Genomic DNA, 14,439 nt, shown 5'->3' on the forward strand with positions numbered 1-14,439 from the left:
AAAGCACAAAGACAATTCCCAGTGTGAGTCATTTCATTTCTGTTGGGAATGAGAAAATGGTTGGGGAGCCCTCAAGCACCCTGTCGGGGGCTAGATTTGGCCCGCAGGCCGTAATTTGATTATCACTGGTCTGCAGTCTTCCTGCCTTATGCAGCCACACAGTGGGAACAGTTTGACCTGCCAAATGATTACAACTTCAGCAATTCCATGCATAACAGAAAATATGATCCAGACAGCTATGAAAAGTGGCTACAGTTAGTTAGACTAATGGCACACATTAGTCTTTATAAAGGTTGAGTTCATATGCCAGCTTCTCCTCAGCAAGGTGTGAAAAGGCGCCATGAATTTTTAGATTCATGCAAAGTGGATAATCCATAAAGGGGTTGCAGGAGTATGTACAAGTTCTGCTTCAAGACTTTTCTGAACCGACTCAGCCCTTTGAAAATTCCCTTTTTACTCCTGCACAGAGTGCTCGTGTTTGCCAAACTTCATCTTCTAAACCACACAGAAGACAGGCCGCTCCTCTGTCTGCCTCTAACCATATGGTAATGCATACCTGCTGGTCCCCTGGTTATTTCTAAACACAGCTCATAAAATGGAAATACAGTGTTTCAAAACTTGAATTGCATAAATGGAAAAAGGTGTTTTACATGTCAAAGTCAATTTAAAAGTCATTGGGAGTACTCCAAAGCACGTGTAAACAGTTGAATGAATCTTCAGTGTCTCTGTAGGATGTTCTTGAAGTCAGAGAGAATTACACATCACTTAAATAACCTTGTTCTGGGATTGGAAACTCGATTTTTTTAAGCATAAGTTATGTACACCTGCTTTAAGTTGCCAGTTTTTAAGGTGCACCTAGCTTAAAGTAATACAGCCTGATGGAAAAGTCCTGACTTATTGCACAGTGTAGATATATATATCCTACCTTCATAAAGCTTATAATAAAGTTCAGTTTGTGTTGAAACTGAATTCAACACAAACCGTTGAATTCAGCCTATTCAAGAATTGTTAATGATGTAGTTAAATTTAAATTTTCTCTGTATGCATGAAATTATTATTAAAAGTTTGTTTTTCTTTATATTTCAGTATTATTCAGTTGTTCAGGTAGGGCTTTTAATAATAGGATCTCAGAACAGCTAAATGAGGGCAGGCCTATTTGTCTATGTCCTTGTAGCTTCAAGCATTTAGAGTAGACAGTTATCTTTAAAGTAATACTAACAAATCACCACTTGTATAATAATTACTTACCCCACGTCATTTGTGAAGAACACTTTTACTCTATGCCTCCAAGGTAAACAAAGAATCCAAAGAGGGAGAACATTCTTGATTGATGTCAATGAAGTTACCAGGGTCTGTGTTGAACAAAAGAAAAAACCACATATAAACAGTTGTACACAAACTTATGTATGTTATGTATTATCTATAATCCAAGTCTCATTTAATCAGTCATATGCTCAGTACTTCCCGAACACTTGCATTTCAGCTCAAAACAGTACTTAAACTTATAATGAAAGCAAAACTTATGTATGCTTTCTTTAAAGCGGGACAAAAACAGTCATTTTACCTCGCTAAACAGTGGAGTTACTGGTTTACTGCTGCCTCAATCAGTTAGTTTGCTTGTGATATTGGGTTACTTTGGTTTTTAAATGGTTAAGATGTTTTATTGTTTCATTTGGACAATTTTCAAGGTTTCATTATCAAATTGCCTAAAAATATGAATGTATAAAATAAAAATTGAACTCATGTTGAAAAAGACCAGGTATGGCCAAACCAAAATTGGTACAATAACATTGTTTGAGTTTCAGGATAGTGGGTGGTTTTCACTGTTCTTGTTGAATATATATAGTTTTTTCAACCTGGGAGGCTTCAGCACCGCCCCACCCCCCAAACTTTTGGTCCCGGCAGCGTTTAGAAGGATTTGAAACTGCACTACGACCATTATGTTGGGAAATTACATTTACATAAAGTGTCATATAAATTAAATTTACAGAAAGTGTCATGAAATAAAATAAGAAAATGAATGCACTGGAAACATCATCATTTAAAACAGTGGACACCTTTTACTTAGTTTGGTAAATGGACTTGCACATGTATAGCCCTTTTCTAGTCATTCGGCCACTCAGAGCCTTTTCACACTACCTGCAAAATTCACACTGTTAGCCTAAACTACCGTGCAAGGTGCACCTGCGCTTCAGTTTTAAACACTCAAACACCAGTGGAACAGCCATCGGAAGCAATTTGAGGCTCATACTTTCAAACGGGTACTTGGACATGCGGACTGGAGAAGCCGGGTATCGAAACCACGAACCTTCCAATTAGAGAACAATCCTACTCTACCTCCTCAGCCACAGCCATCCTTTTCTGGTTTATGAAAACAAATTTAGTGAAGTCGTATTGGGGAGATCTTCTGAAATCTGTTTGAAAGACTTGAGCCTTTACCAGAATGGTAGGCCAGGTAGGGTCAATTCAAGGGCAGATAATGGGCCCCTGGGCACAGACATGTAGAAGGCCCCTAACACATCTCCTACATAGGAGCACAACACATGGACTTCACAGTTGTTTAGCCTCTTTTAATTTGTGTCTCTTTGTATTCATTTCACATCTGTTTGTGAATTTGGGTTTCTTTGTGGTTGTTCTGTCTTTTTGTAGTGGTCTTGAGTCTCTTTATGTCTCTTTGCAGCTGTTTTTCATCTCTTTTTCAGCAGTTTTGCATCTGTTTTTGTTCTTTTGTGTCTCTTTCTGGTCCTTCTATAGTCATGTTTTAAGGTCATTTTGAGTCTTTTTCGGTTGGCACGTATCTCTTCAAGTGGTATTTGCAGGTGAAGGTCAGGGGGGCCCCCTGACACATTTGGCCTGTTCAGAAATCCATCTATGCATCAACTGAACACAAGAGTAGTGTAGGATTCACAATTCTTAGAGCAAACCAGGGACAGAAAGTTGGGCTTTCTGAGTTTCTGTTGCATCAGTTTTAACCTCGCCTATTTTTAATTGCCTGCAAGTCCCCCCGCTTTACAAAAGTACAATACTTAATTGCTGGAGTCCCATGATACTTCCGTCTTACACTGCAGAGTGGCTCGTGACCCATGCTTACCGAAATGCATTTAATCAAATGTATTACGCTTCTCTAGATAATTTCATTTAAACGTGAAATTTTTAATCAGAAGTTTGGTGCAATCGCTATACTTCTGCCGCAACACAATTCCATTAATCTCCATCACTGCAAATTAGGAGATTATTCACTAAATTGATTGGAAATGATATGGTGGAGCTTTTCATCATTTCAGCTTTATCCCCTATTTCTTTACACAAATCATCTTCCCCCTTAAGGCTCAGAAGTAGGAGAAGACGCTGGAATCCGTTTGTGTTTTCCTTATCACTTTATCCTTTTGGCTGGGCACCTCATAATGAATTCATTGCCTACGTTCGTTTCACTGCTTTCGGGCTTTATAGAAAATGTTTAAAAATTGACAAGCTGACCACTTCCATAGAAATCCATCTTTCCCCCGAAAATGAATTTCTACAACCACAGGCCTCTGAAATAATGAAAAGGATGTAGGTTAAAATGGGAAGCAGTCCGGGCACTCGGAGGGTCTTACAAAAGGGAACTCTCACACACACACACACACACACACACACACACACACACACACACACACACACACAAACAATACCTCGGGTGCTTATCACCAGCCATGGGATTAGATCTCTACGGTTTTATATGCTTAAAGCTTCCAAATGCTGCTTTCTTCATGTCAAGGCTTATCCCTCCATCTACAAAAACACATTTTTCAAAGGCTGGCTGGCGTTTCCTTTATTCCTATATCAATAAGCACAGTCCTGCCTTTGTATACCGGAATGCGTTTAACTCAAGGATCATTCATCACCCGTCTGGAAACACACTGCTGATCTGAGGCAGTGCACGCCTGGAGCTCACCTGAAATCCTCTGAGTTATATTGCAAGACAAGTGTTTCCTTTACTCATCCTTATCCTGCATTAATGAATATGCAAAGACGCATCCAAGTGATTCATTATATCAGCATCTGATCCAGTCAATGCATCAGTCATCCAGGCCAATCAAGGTAGTTCAAGTAGACTCCGGGATTCTGGCCGGCCATTCAATCACATCACTGGATGGATTGGGAAAGAAGTCACTGTTGGAGCTCTCCTCAATTAGTTAACCATCGACCTGCCGGACCCTAATGGGTCCTTGGCGGTCGTCTTCCGCGCCATATTTGATGAATTCCAATTCCGGAATCAGAGACGGAGCAATTGGGTGGGTGGATGGCGAGCACCAATTCAATCTCCTTCACGGATCAAGCTGTTGGGGAAAAGGATGGTAGAGGAGAGGGCGCCATCGGGGCCGAAGGGCGATTTTTCACCGGCCCCTTGTCAATAGGATCCAGCACTGTGCTGCAGGATGTCAGCATTGAGAATGATATATTGGCCGAATGGAGCATGATACAGGGCGCGCCCAGCATTTGACTCTGTGACATACATCACCCGGGGAGAGGTTAGAGGTGAATTAATAGTGAATTATCTGGTGTCAAGGGAGCAGTGGGAGGGTCAGTGTGGAGGATGGATACAGTTCGGAGGAGGTGAGCGCGGGACAAAATCTGCACATTTGTTATGCCTTTGGAAAGAGCAAACCTTATATCAATGACTGGAGTTGTAAAAAAAGAAAATCACAGAGCACGGTGGCATTTGGGGGTACAGCGTGGGGGGAAGCAAGTGCCAAAAATAGACTGCAGCAATGCTACTCGACTGTGTATCTTCAATGCACAGTCTTCTTTCTCTTCTTGGGAGACGCATCACTTTATTTTCTCTCGCTCCCCCTTCTTCTCCTGTTTCCTGGGAACAGACGTGTGATGCGCCGTGTTCGTCCATAGGAATATAAATCACAGTGTTTGTTTAGTATTCATATCTGAGAGTTTTCATTACTCCCTCCTCCCCTCAAAAAACAACTGCAGAAGCACAGCTGCAGGAATGTATCTCCAATAAGCGGCATATTCCAAATGCAGTTGCAGTTACTTTCATGCAGAAAAAGAAGGGACAGGCAGGCTGGTCAGGAGTTACAGCATGTGTTGACCATCGTGAGCTGGCAGAAAAGAAATTGCCCTCATTTCAGTATCTTGTTTTCTCCAAATTGCTACTAGTAAAGGCAGATGCGGCCCCCAAATCAACTGGCCTTGTGTCCCAATGTTTCAATTTCTTATAGGTTTGTTTATTGCTGTCTTGGCTCCTGCTACTTTCTCTGCCTCCCTGCTTTCCTCACTGAGTGCAAGCGTCCGTGTGTGTGTGTGTGTGTGTGTGTGTGTGTGCGTGCGTGTCTTCAGCCTGCTCTGTACAGCATGCATTCAGCTTACTGTTCAAACTCTGACCTACATGCAGAAGCTGGCCTCAGATGAGCAATGTTACTTTTTTCTCCTACATTTGGGAGAGAACAATGTAGGAGACATCAGCCATCTCTCTTTCATCCTACATTTTCACATTTTCAATACAAGATTAGTCCGCTATATAAACATCGATTCAAATTACTGTTAAAACTCTGACCTACATGCAGGAGCTGGGCCCAGATGAGCACAAGATGTTGACAATTTAACTTTTTTCTTTCCTATATTAGGGAGAAAACAATGTAGGAGACATCAGCCATCTCTCTTTCATTCTATATTTTCTACACAAGATTGGTCAGCAATAAAAACATAGATTCAGTGTTAAGCTGCCTGCTCAGAAATCTGTACAGTGAGAGAGCATCAGTGCTCCAAAACAAGCCACATATTGCAAAGCAGTTCTCCATACATTGTCATCAGAGAATAAACAGTTGCAGTCAGACACAGCTGCAGGAATTGTAATTGAAAGCCATTTAAATGTGCCTCTGCCTGAAGTCTGAATGAGGGATTGTTCTGACAGGGAGAACCTTTTCCTCAGTTTTGCCTCAAGCTGACCACCTGGCTGGCATTTAGCATTACTTATCAATCCTTTCACTTGTGTGTGCATTTGTGTGTGTGAGAGTCCTTGCAAAAATGTCCTATGCATTTTGAGGGAATGCACAGCAATTCCTATACATCTAGTATGTCACGAGATTAATAACTGTTATCTGATAAGAGCAAAGGTGGAAATAGTCTGACATTATTATGTGCTGAAGAAAGTCTTCGGAAAGAGGTCTGGGAGGACAGAAGGGTCAATGAAGTATGTGACTAAAATTTTTAAGAGCACTTTAAACTGGCTATAATCAATATTTTTGAATTAACAATGGATCAGGACTACTTGTGTCTAACGCATAGAAATGAAACCACACTTGACTCTGCAAGTCCTTCTAGCTCTGAAGAGTGATGTGGCCCTACCCCTTTTTCACATGCACCATTTCCTGTTTTTATTTCTCTTCACTTCCACAGTGGTTGCTGTTTATAGAGAACCCCAGGAATGAGCACTAAAACCCAAGAAAACAGCACCTCCAGTTCCCACATCTCGAAGTCAATGGGTTTTTTGAATTGTTTTTTTCTTAGAAGCCTGATATAAGGTCTGTGGTTAACACTAGCTTAAGAGACTTTCACATTTTCTTTTACATCATAAAATACGTAAGTAAATACCCACAAACATTGAAGTTTTTATGTGTCTTCAAAAGGTGGTTGAAAATAAGTGGCTAAAGGAGACTATAGAATGTAATCACGCTAAGCTGCGCCAAACACAGCTTACAGCGTTAATGTGGTGGCGACGTTAAGGCATATGACCATATATTAGCTTTTTGGTGATTGCATTTAGGTCTCAAAATCCTAAAAGTGGTGTTCTTTTGTTCATCTTGCTGAACAAAACATGTAAGTATCATAAATGTTTGTTTGCCACAAAGCTTATTTTCTATAGTAATTGAAAATCCAATGGAAAAATCCCACAGGTTTTTTGACAAGGGTACCAGGGTGAAGCTAACTTCACCACTGGCCTACAGAAAAATGTAATTCCTGCAGCACTCTATTATAATTACAAGTTACAAGTATTACAAGTCACAACATGCTACACCAGATTAAGAAGACAATCTTTGGCATTAGTTACGTTCAGCATTAACAAGCTTACAACAAGTTCAACTAGCTTACTTTGTGTTGTATTGTAGCACACCTGAATGTTTCTGTTGTGAAAAGTATAAAGACCTCTGATGCCATGAAGCAGATAATGAAGTTATTATTATTATATGCATTAGTAAGAAATAAATACCCATAGCCTGGATGTCACCATCATGGCTTTTTGGGGCCAGAGGTTACCATAATTGGAAGAGAGGGTGGAGCTGTGGAACCCGCTGTGTAAACAACTTGCCAATAACAAGGCAGCCATGCGCTAAAGCATATCCTGCAGTTTAGTCAATTTTACTCTAATTTGGATTTTTGTTTCTTCATCTGGAATCTGATTTATCAGCATGAATTACACATCTTTTCACCAAACTATGCATTATATAAAGTTTGTTATACTTAAATGAGATAATTTAGAATAAGTGGACTACTTCTAATAGTAAGTAAAATCAAATAAGTCTCAGTTAGACACATTTTATGAACACATACCTCTGTTTTGTCATAAAACACGAATTCCAAAAATTCTGACCTGCTACTATGACTATTGTATCAGTCACATGACCATCTGATCCCAGAGCTGTGTGGGAGAACTGATCTAAATCAACAATGCTATGTAAATAGTATTCAGTGGTTGTCAGTCTGCTTTAGATGAAAGTCTTTTCTTTTCTTCCAGTTCTACTATTCCGTCAAGCTCTATGTTACAAAACTGGTCACATATTTACTCAAATATAGATACAAGGTGATCAGCAGCAGAACACTTCCCTGTTGCTAAAGCACATGAGGCGGAGAGCAACTTCTAACTTATTGTTTTGTTTTCTGCAGTTTTACTATCACTGCTCGCAAAGTGTGGCTTTTGGATGCAGCAGTTAACAGTTTTCAGTAAAAAGCTCCAGAAACCAACTGTACACCACCTGCTCAGCATCAAACAGCACACACAAAGTAAGAGACGAGCTGGTGAACACAGTGGAGCATTTAGCTGCTAAAGAGCCAGATATTTCCCTCTGGAGTTGGTGGAAATATTGGACTTACATTAGTCAGGTGGCCAGAAACACAACTCTAAATAAATAAAGCTATCTGCTGGATGTGTAAATAGGCAACTGTTCACATAGCTTGATTACACTTGTCCTGTGTGGCCAAAAAATGTCAGTTATTAAGGGGTTTAAGGACTCTTCCTTTATGTTGACTTAAAAGTTAAGTTTATGATGTTCATTCTTGGCTTTGGAAACAGCAGCTAGAAAACACTCTTAACACTATAAAGTAGTTTTAAATGCCCCAAATTAACTAAACCTTCTCCACAGTGGTCGTAACGACAGACAACCTTTTTATGGAGAAGAAACACAAGACGTAGTGGCAAAGAACATATATGCAGATAGAAGACAAGCCCCCTTCCTGTTCCCTAGGTTACAAGAGAAAGGTTACACAATGGTACCTACAGTATATTCACACTCAAACACACAGACATGTAGGCCTACTGTATATACATACATAAATATCTATTACTTTCCTCAAAATGTGCAATTACATTTCCACCTCTTTTGACAAAATTTCAACATTTTCTGCCTTTGCCCCCTATTTTCTGGCACCATATTGTCTGGCTGTTATTTGGTCTGAATAAATAATAGCTATCCAATCATGAAAATACCCAATGTCTTTGATATAACACATGAGCAAACAGCAAGCAGGTTTTTGCTGCTGTCAGGCATGTAAGATACCCTATTCATGACAGCCACGATACATTAAGCAGACAGTGTAGTTTGTTTTTAAGGCTGAACGACTTGTGGTTGGGATGGAAAAGCCCAGCAGCAGTTATACCATCGTAAGACATTAAACCTTTATGTTGAAATGACTAAGCAGCAAGAATAGCAACCATGAAAGGTCAAGGTTTTCCAAAGGAAAACTTGGATTTTTTCCATCCATTCAACCATTCATTTTCTATTATATTAAGGGTGTGCAGATAGCCAACAACAGAGGCTGACATACTGTGGTCACCAACTTTTCACAGGGTCAGCCATTCACACTCAGTCATACCTACAGGTGCTTAAGACAATGCTTACTACTGCGTCATGGACAATACATTAATAGTCACTCTATGTCTTCAGCAAAAGAGATATTTCAGTACATAAACTGCACATTGTTCTGTATTAGTGTTTATTTACAAGCTTAGGAGGACATTGGCCCAGTCTGAATGGAGAACAATTACAACAGCAGCCAACAAGAAAGCTTGTATTCATCCAAGACTGTTCTTTTGTTGGCACCCTGAATGGACGATGTCCTCATTCAGCTTGTGATAGAACTATGAATTATTATTATGTCTGCAACAATGGCAGTGCTGGAAAGTAACCAAGTGCATTTAACCAAGAACAAGTACCGTACTGAAGTACTATTTCGAGGTACTTCTGCCTTGCTTAAGTAATTTTATGTTACTTTGTATTTCTACTCTAATACATTTCAAATGCACATACTTTTACTTGTTACATTACTATCTTCATTTGATAAGTAAAGTTACTTTACAGCATTATACACAAAACATATGATCAGTGTATAACATTGTGCATTGTTAGAGATTAAAACACCCAACAGTAGCCTGTATAAAGTAGAAAAATTAGCATTAAAGTAATGCTTACATATTCCTGCATCAGTAACAATTATCCAATTATGTAATAATCTAACACTGACACGGGCCTCTGAGCATGATGAGTACATTTACTTGATACTTTCAGTACATTTTGTCACTCACACTTAAATAAAATTTGGAATGAAAGTTTATGACCTGCCACCCATGTAAAAAAAAGTTGAGCCAAAACAAAGCATTGCCAACTGGCCGGAGCAAACATTCTCATTTTAGAGCTAAACAGAAGACTAGTATGTCTCTGAAAACAAAACAGAGAAATATGCAACCAAGTTGGACAGTGGGTCAGTCAGTCGTATTTGATTGGCACTGCCTAGTTTGTCTTTTTGACTGCAGTTTATGAGCAGTGATTGAAAAGACTGACAATTGTGTTAGAGACTCCTCTCTTCTGATTGGTTGTTTTTCTTTTGCCATGCTGGATTGCAAAAGAATCCCCCTCTCCTGGTAGTGCTTGCTATTGTTGTTAGTCAGAACTATCTGACTAACTATGAGTCTACCTGTCTCATGTATTTCTCTCTGGATGTAGTTACAATTTGAACATATATGCAAAAAAGTTGTTTTTATAAAGGTTGCCAACTGTAGCTCTAACACCATACTTCCCACAAAGCTTTTCACAAAGCTTTAATGCAACACTGTGCATGCAAATCCTTGAATTTCCAATGGGCAAACCCCTGGTGTTGATGGTTGGTGGACACAGCTCTTCCACCTTTATCCTTACCACTGTAGCACCCCAGGGCTGTGTTTTGGGTCCCCTGTTGAACTTTCTGTTCACACAAGACTGTAACTACTTTCAACTCCAATAACATCATCAAGTTTGCTGATAACTCAGCTGTGGTGGACCTAATCACGGATATCAATAAAAAGGCCAGCCTGGAGGAAATAGAGGACCTGACCCGCTGGTGCTAGGACAACAACCCACTCCTGAACATCAGCAAGACTAAGGAGATGATAATGGACTTTGGGAGGAAGGAGGGAAGGGAAGTTTTAAGTACCTTGACATCCACATCACCGAGGGCCTGACCTGGACGCTTCACACTGACTCAGTGGTGAGAAAGTCAAGCAGAGACCGTTTCACTTCAGACACCTAAGGAAACTGAATGTATCCCGTGAGGAATTTGTATTTATGCACCATCAAGAGCATCCGACGGGAAACATCACTGTCTGGTACGGAAACTGCATCCTCCCTCGAAAAAAGGGGACTATAGCAACTCCACTTTTGGAATTAGTTTTGCTGTTATTTGAGCTCTTGATAGTGAAGCGAGAAGGATGTAATGCAACAGAGGTCCAAAGCCAGATTCAAGGGCATTGTGCTTACATGGCGTATATACAGTATCTAACCTGGACATGGTGCTCCCATCCTACCACCAACCCAACCTTACACCCACGCATTCACACATCCTGAGAAAAATTGCCTCATAAAGCTGCTGCGACATGTACCACAGCAAAACTGCAGCACAAATACAACCACAACAATTTCTACAGCACGGAAATCTGTAGCTCTAAATCTGTATTGTTTGTGAGCTTTACCAAAGATGCACCCGGCTGTGTTTACTAATAGCCCTCTTCTGCTTGCCTGTCGCTCCAATCCTTTTTTTGCTCTCTTACTGTCCTCAGCTCACCTCCCCTGGTCAACCCTAATGAAGCTATCCAGTCGGGAGATAAAGTGGTTAAAATGTCCTGCGCTCCTTGTTAGTTCCTGCGAATCAGGCACTCGCACATCAGGAGGGGAGTAAATGGGGGAAACGCTACCCTCCTTAACCCTCTCCCACTGTCGCCCCTCCTTTGTGCAGTTTGAAGTCACCAACAGAAGTAAATCACAAGGGGGCCAGCAGGAGATTTAAATGAGTCGATTAATCCCTGTGCTAATAATCACTTTATTAGGAATGGTGGAGTGATGATTAGAGCTCATGGAGGGCGCCGTGTTTTTACCATGCTGTTTTTCACTTTAGATAAAAAACAGTGGCGGCATGTAACTAAGTACATTGACTCAAGTACTGCACTTAAGCGTGAATTCAAGGTACTTTTACTTTACTTGAGTATTTTATTTTCATGCTAATTAATACTTTTATTCCATTCAACTACATTTCAGAGGGAAGTATTGTATTTTTTTTACTTCACTACATTTAAAACATGACGGCTTTATCTACTTTTGAAATTTAAATGTTCAGATAAGTGTATAGAATAGTTTTTTTATATGCAAAATTAAAGTACTAAACAGTTTATACAGGTACAGCTACAATGATTAGTTGATTAACTGATCGGTGAATTCACAGAAAATTAATTGGCAAGTATCTGATAAACTTTTGTGGGGTGTTATTTTCAATTTTGTTGATAATTTTGAGTTTTTTGGATGTTTATTTTTCTTCTTTTTAGGCAATTTTTAGATTTTTTATAAATATTTTTAAATTTAGATTTTTGAAGTTTTGGGTGATTTTGCTACCGTCTTTCTTATTTTGCCCCCGCCCCCCAATATTTTAGGGTGGTTTGGGTTTTTTATGTATTTCTTTTTTAGTTTACTTTTCATACTTTTTCGTACATTTCTCGTACATTTTCCTGATTATACTTATTTACTTTTACATATACCATTTTCAGTACAGGAGTTTTACTTGTAGCAGTATTTTTGCAGGGTTGTATTAGTGCTTTTACATAAGTAAATCTGGATCTGAATACTTTTTCTACCACTGGATAAAACACCCATGGGAGCATGCGATATAGATCGAAGGAGTAATGCAATCAGTGGTGGTTCATACCGTAGAAGCAAAAGAAATAATGCAGAGGATACGATGGCCATTTTTTCCTCAACACAAAAAAGTAAGTAAGGAGGTTCTGTTCCTTGTTTTTCTTGGTTGTGGGACAAGTTTTTCACCCAGAGGGAGTTGATTCATCTTTGTTGGCAGTGATATACCTCTCAATGATATTCATTTGCCTCAGGGTTTGTTTCATAATCCTGTTTACTTGTGTTCCCCTCTCAGCACCCCATCTTTCTCCCACTAATGTGACTCATGGTTTTATTTGTTCCGTGTTACTCTCACTCTGCCTCTCTCTGTGCGCCTGTCCCACCACTGTCATACTCACTTTGTCTAGCCCAGCATGGAAAATCAGTTCATTCATACGGTCAGGTTTTATTTCCTTTAATACCCCCTTAAACCAAGGGGAAGGTCAGCGCTCCCTATAATATTGCATTTATTCCTGCTCTATTCCCCATTAATTCTTCAGCTGTGGTCCACCTCTTCTGAAGCTGTCTGACACAACAATGTTCATGTGGAGAACTGAAAGAGGTTACAGACTCCATTAGAGGCTCTTACATAATTTGGTTATGTCATCATTTAATTATATTTACATGCTACTTTGCAAAGTGACGGCAGAGCATTTGGCAGACATCTCGCCCGTGTCGTTCATTATAAATCGCAAACGTGGAAAGTTGCCATCGCAAGTAGCGCTCGACCGCAGCATCGCCGTGTTGTTCGCTTTATAATTGAAATGATTCATACACAAAGAAGCGGAGCAGACTGGGCGGAGGCCGTTGCGTGCCTCTCGCAATATGTTGTAGATTTATTGGGGCTTTAAATCTCTAATAGTGACTTAGAGCATGTCCTTGGATGCACATTGAATCCAAGTGAATTATTAATGGCTTGCTAATAAATATGTTCACCTCTTCCTTACAAACTGTCTTGTGAATTAGGTTTGAGTGAGGGCAGACGGGGGGTAAGGAGTGAGTCGGCGCAACAGGAGTTTATCCGGCAGTAGTTAAGAGTTCACGCAGGTCAAGTGGACGGCGCTTAATGGAGCATCGAGACTCTGACACTGTTTGTAATTTACGGGGTGGGACAAGTATTTGGATGCTTTAATTAAAGGGGCACTCACCAGATTTTACACATGAGTTTACTTGTCTCGAGGAGAACTACTCAGGCTTTGAAATGTCCTCTGTGGCCCTAGAGGAGGAGAAAATAATACTGTTGATGTCATCAGGTGATTGGGTGAGGATGCTATTGAGGGGCATTACAGAAGTCCAGTGTTTTGGAAGATTGACTCATATGACTCAACTTTTTTGGGGATGGCGGTGTTTGTTATCAACCCTCTGTTCCATCGCCATGGTCCAGACTAAAAAATCGAAACAACTATTGGATGGAATGACATTAAATTTTGTGCAGATATTCATGATCCCCAGAGAATGGACCCTAATGACTTTGGTGATCCATTCACTTTTCCTCTCAGGCCACGATAAGGTTGAAGTCCTTTGGTTCAGAGTGAAATGGATGGATTTCCATGATTTGAGCTAGACATTGAAGTTCCTCACAAGATAATTTGTCATTCCTTCAGATCCCCTGACTTTTCACCTGGCATCATTGTGAGGTACAAAACTATTCCTATGGAAAATTGCTCAGTGGCACATGAAGCCAAAAAGTTTGTCTTCCTTCTGTAAAATTACACAGATCTTCCATTCCGTTTTTGCATTGCTGGTCCTGTAGATCAAAGTGCACTATTCATCAGCCATGTGGCTAACTAAATAATAATAATAAATCAAATCCCAATGGTAAAATAAGTCATTTTCTGGGAGTTGCTGACACGCAAAAAAATGTATCCAATGATTAACAAATGTCTCTTTTACAATGCAAGTGCATGGGACAACGCTTTTTAAAGTCACATCATGATAACCCTGGAAGTTGTAATTCCGCTGTTTACCACTATGTCAGACTGGCTTCAAGACACGGCACTCCTGGGGGGCTTAGTCTACACAGGAGGCGTTGAATGAG

At 40.1% G+C, this 14,439-nt stretch overlaps 1 long non-coding RNA gene across 1 annotated transcript in view; it reads right to left on the bottom strand.

Annotated features, from left to right (window-relative positions):
• LOC148187488 (uncharacterized) overlaps positions 1 to 14,439 on the bottom strand; it is a 34,817-nt gene that overhangs the window by 2,557 nt on the left and 17,821 nt on the right. The window contains exon 3 of the long non-coding RNA XR_015778761.1: positions 1,249 to 1,352. This is a non-coding gene — a long non-coding RNA (uncharacterized LOC148187488). The remainder of the gene's footprint in view (positions 1 to 1,248; positions 1,353 to 14,439) is intronic.

This window comes from Plectropomus leopardus, chromosome 14, assembly GCF_026936395.1.
Source record: "Plectropomus leopardus strain MGB_pleo_1.0 chromosome 14, ASM2693639v1, whole genome shotgun sequence".
Classification (NCBI taxonomy): Eukaryota; Metazoa; Chordata; class Actinopteri; order Perciformes; family Serranidae; genus Plectropomus; species Plectropomus leopardus.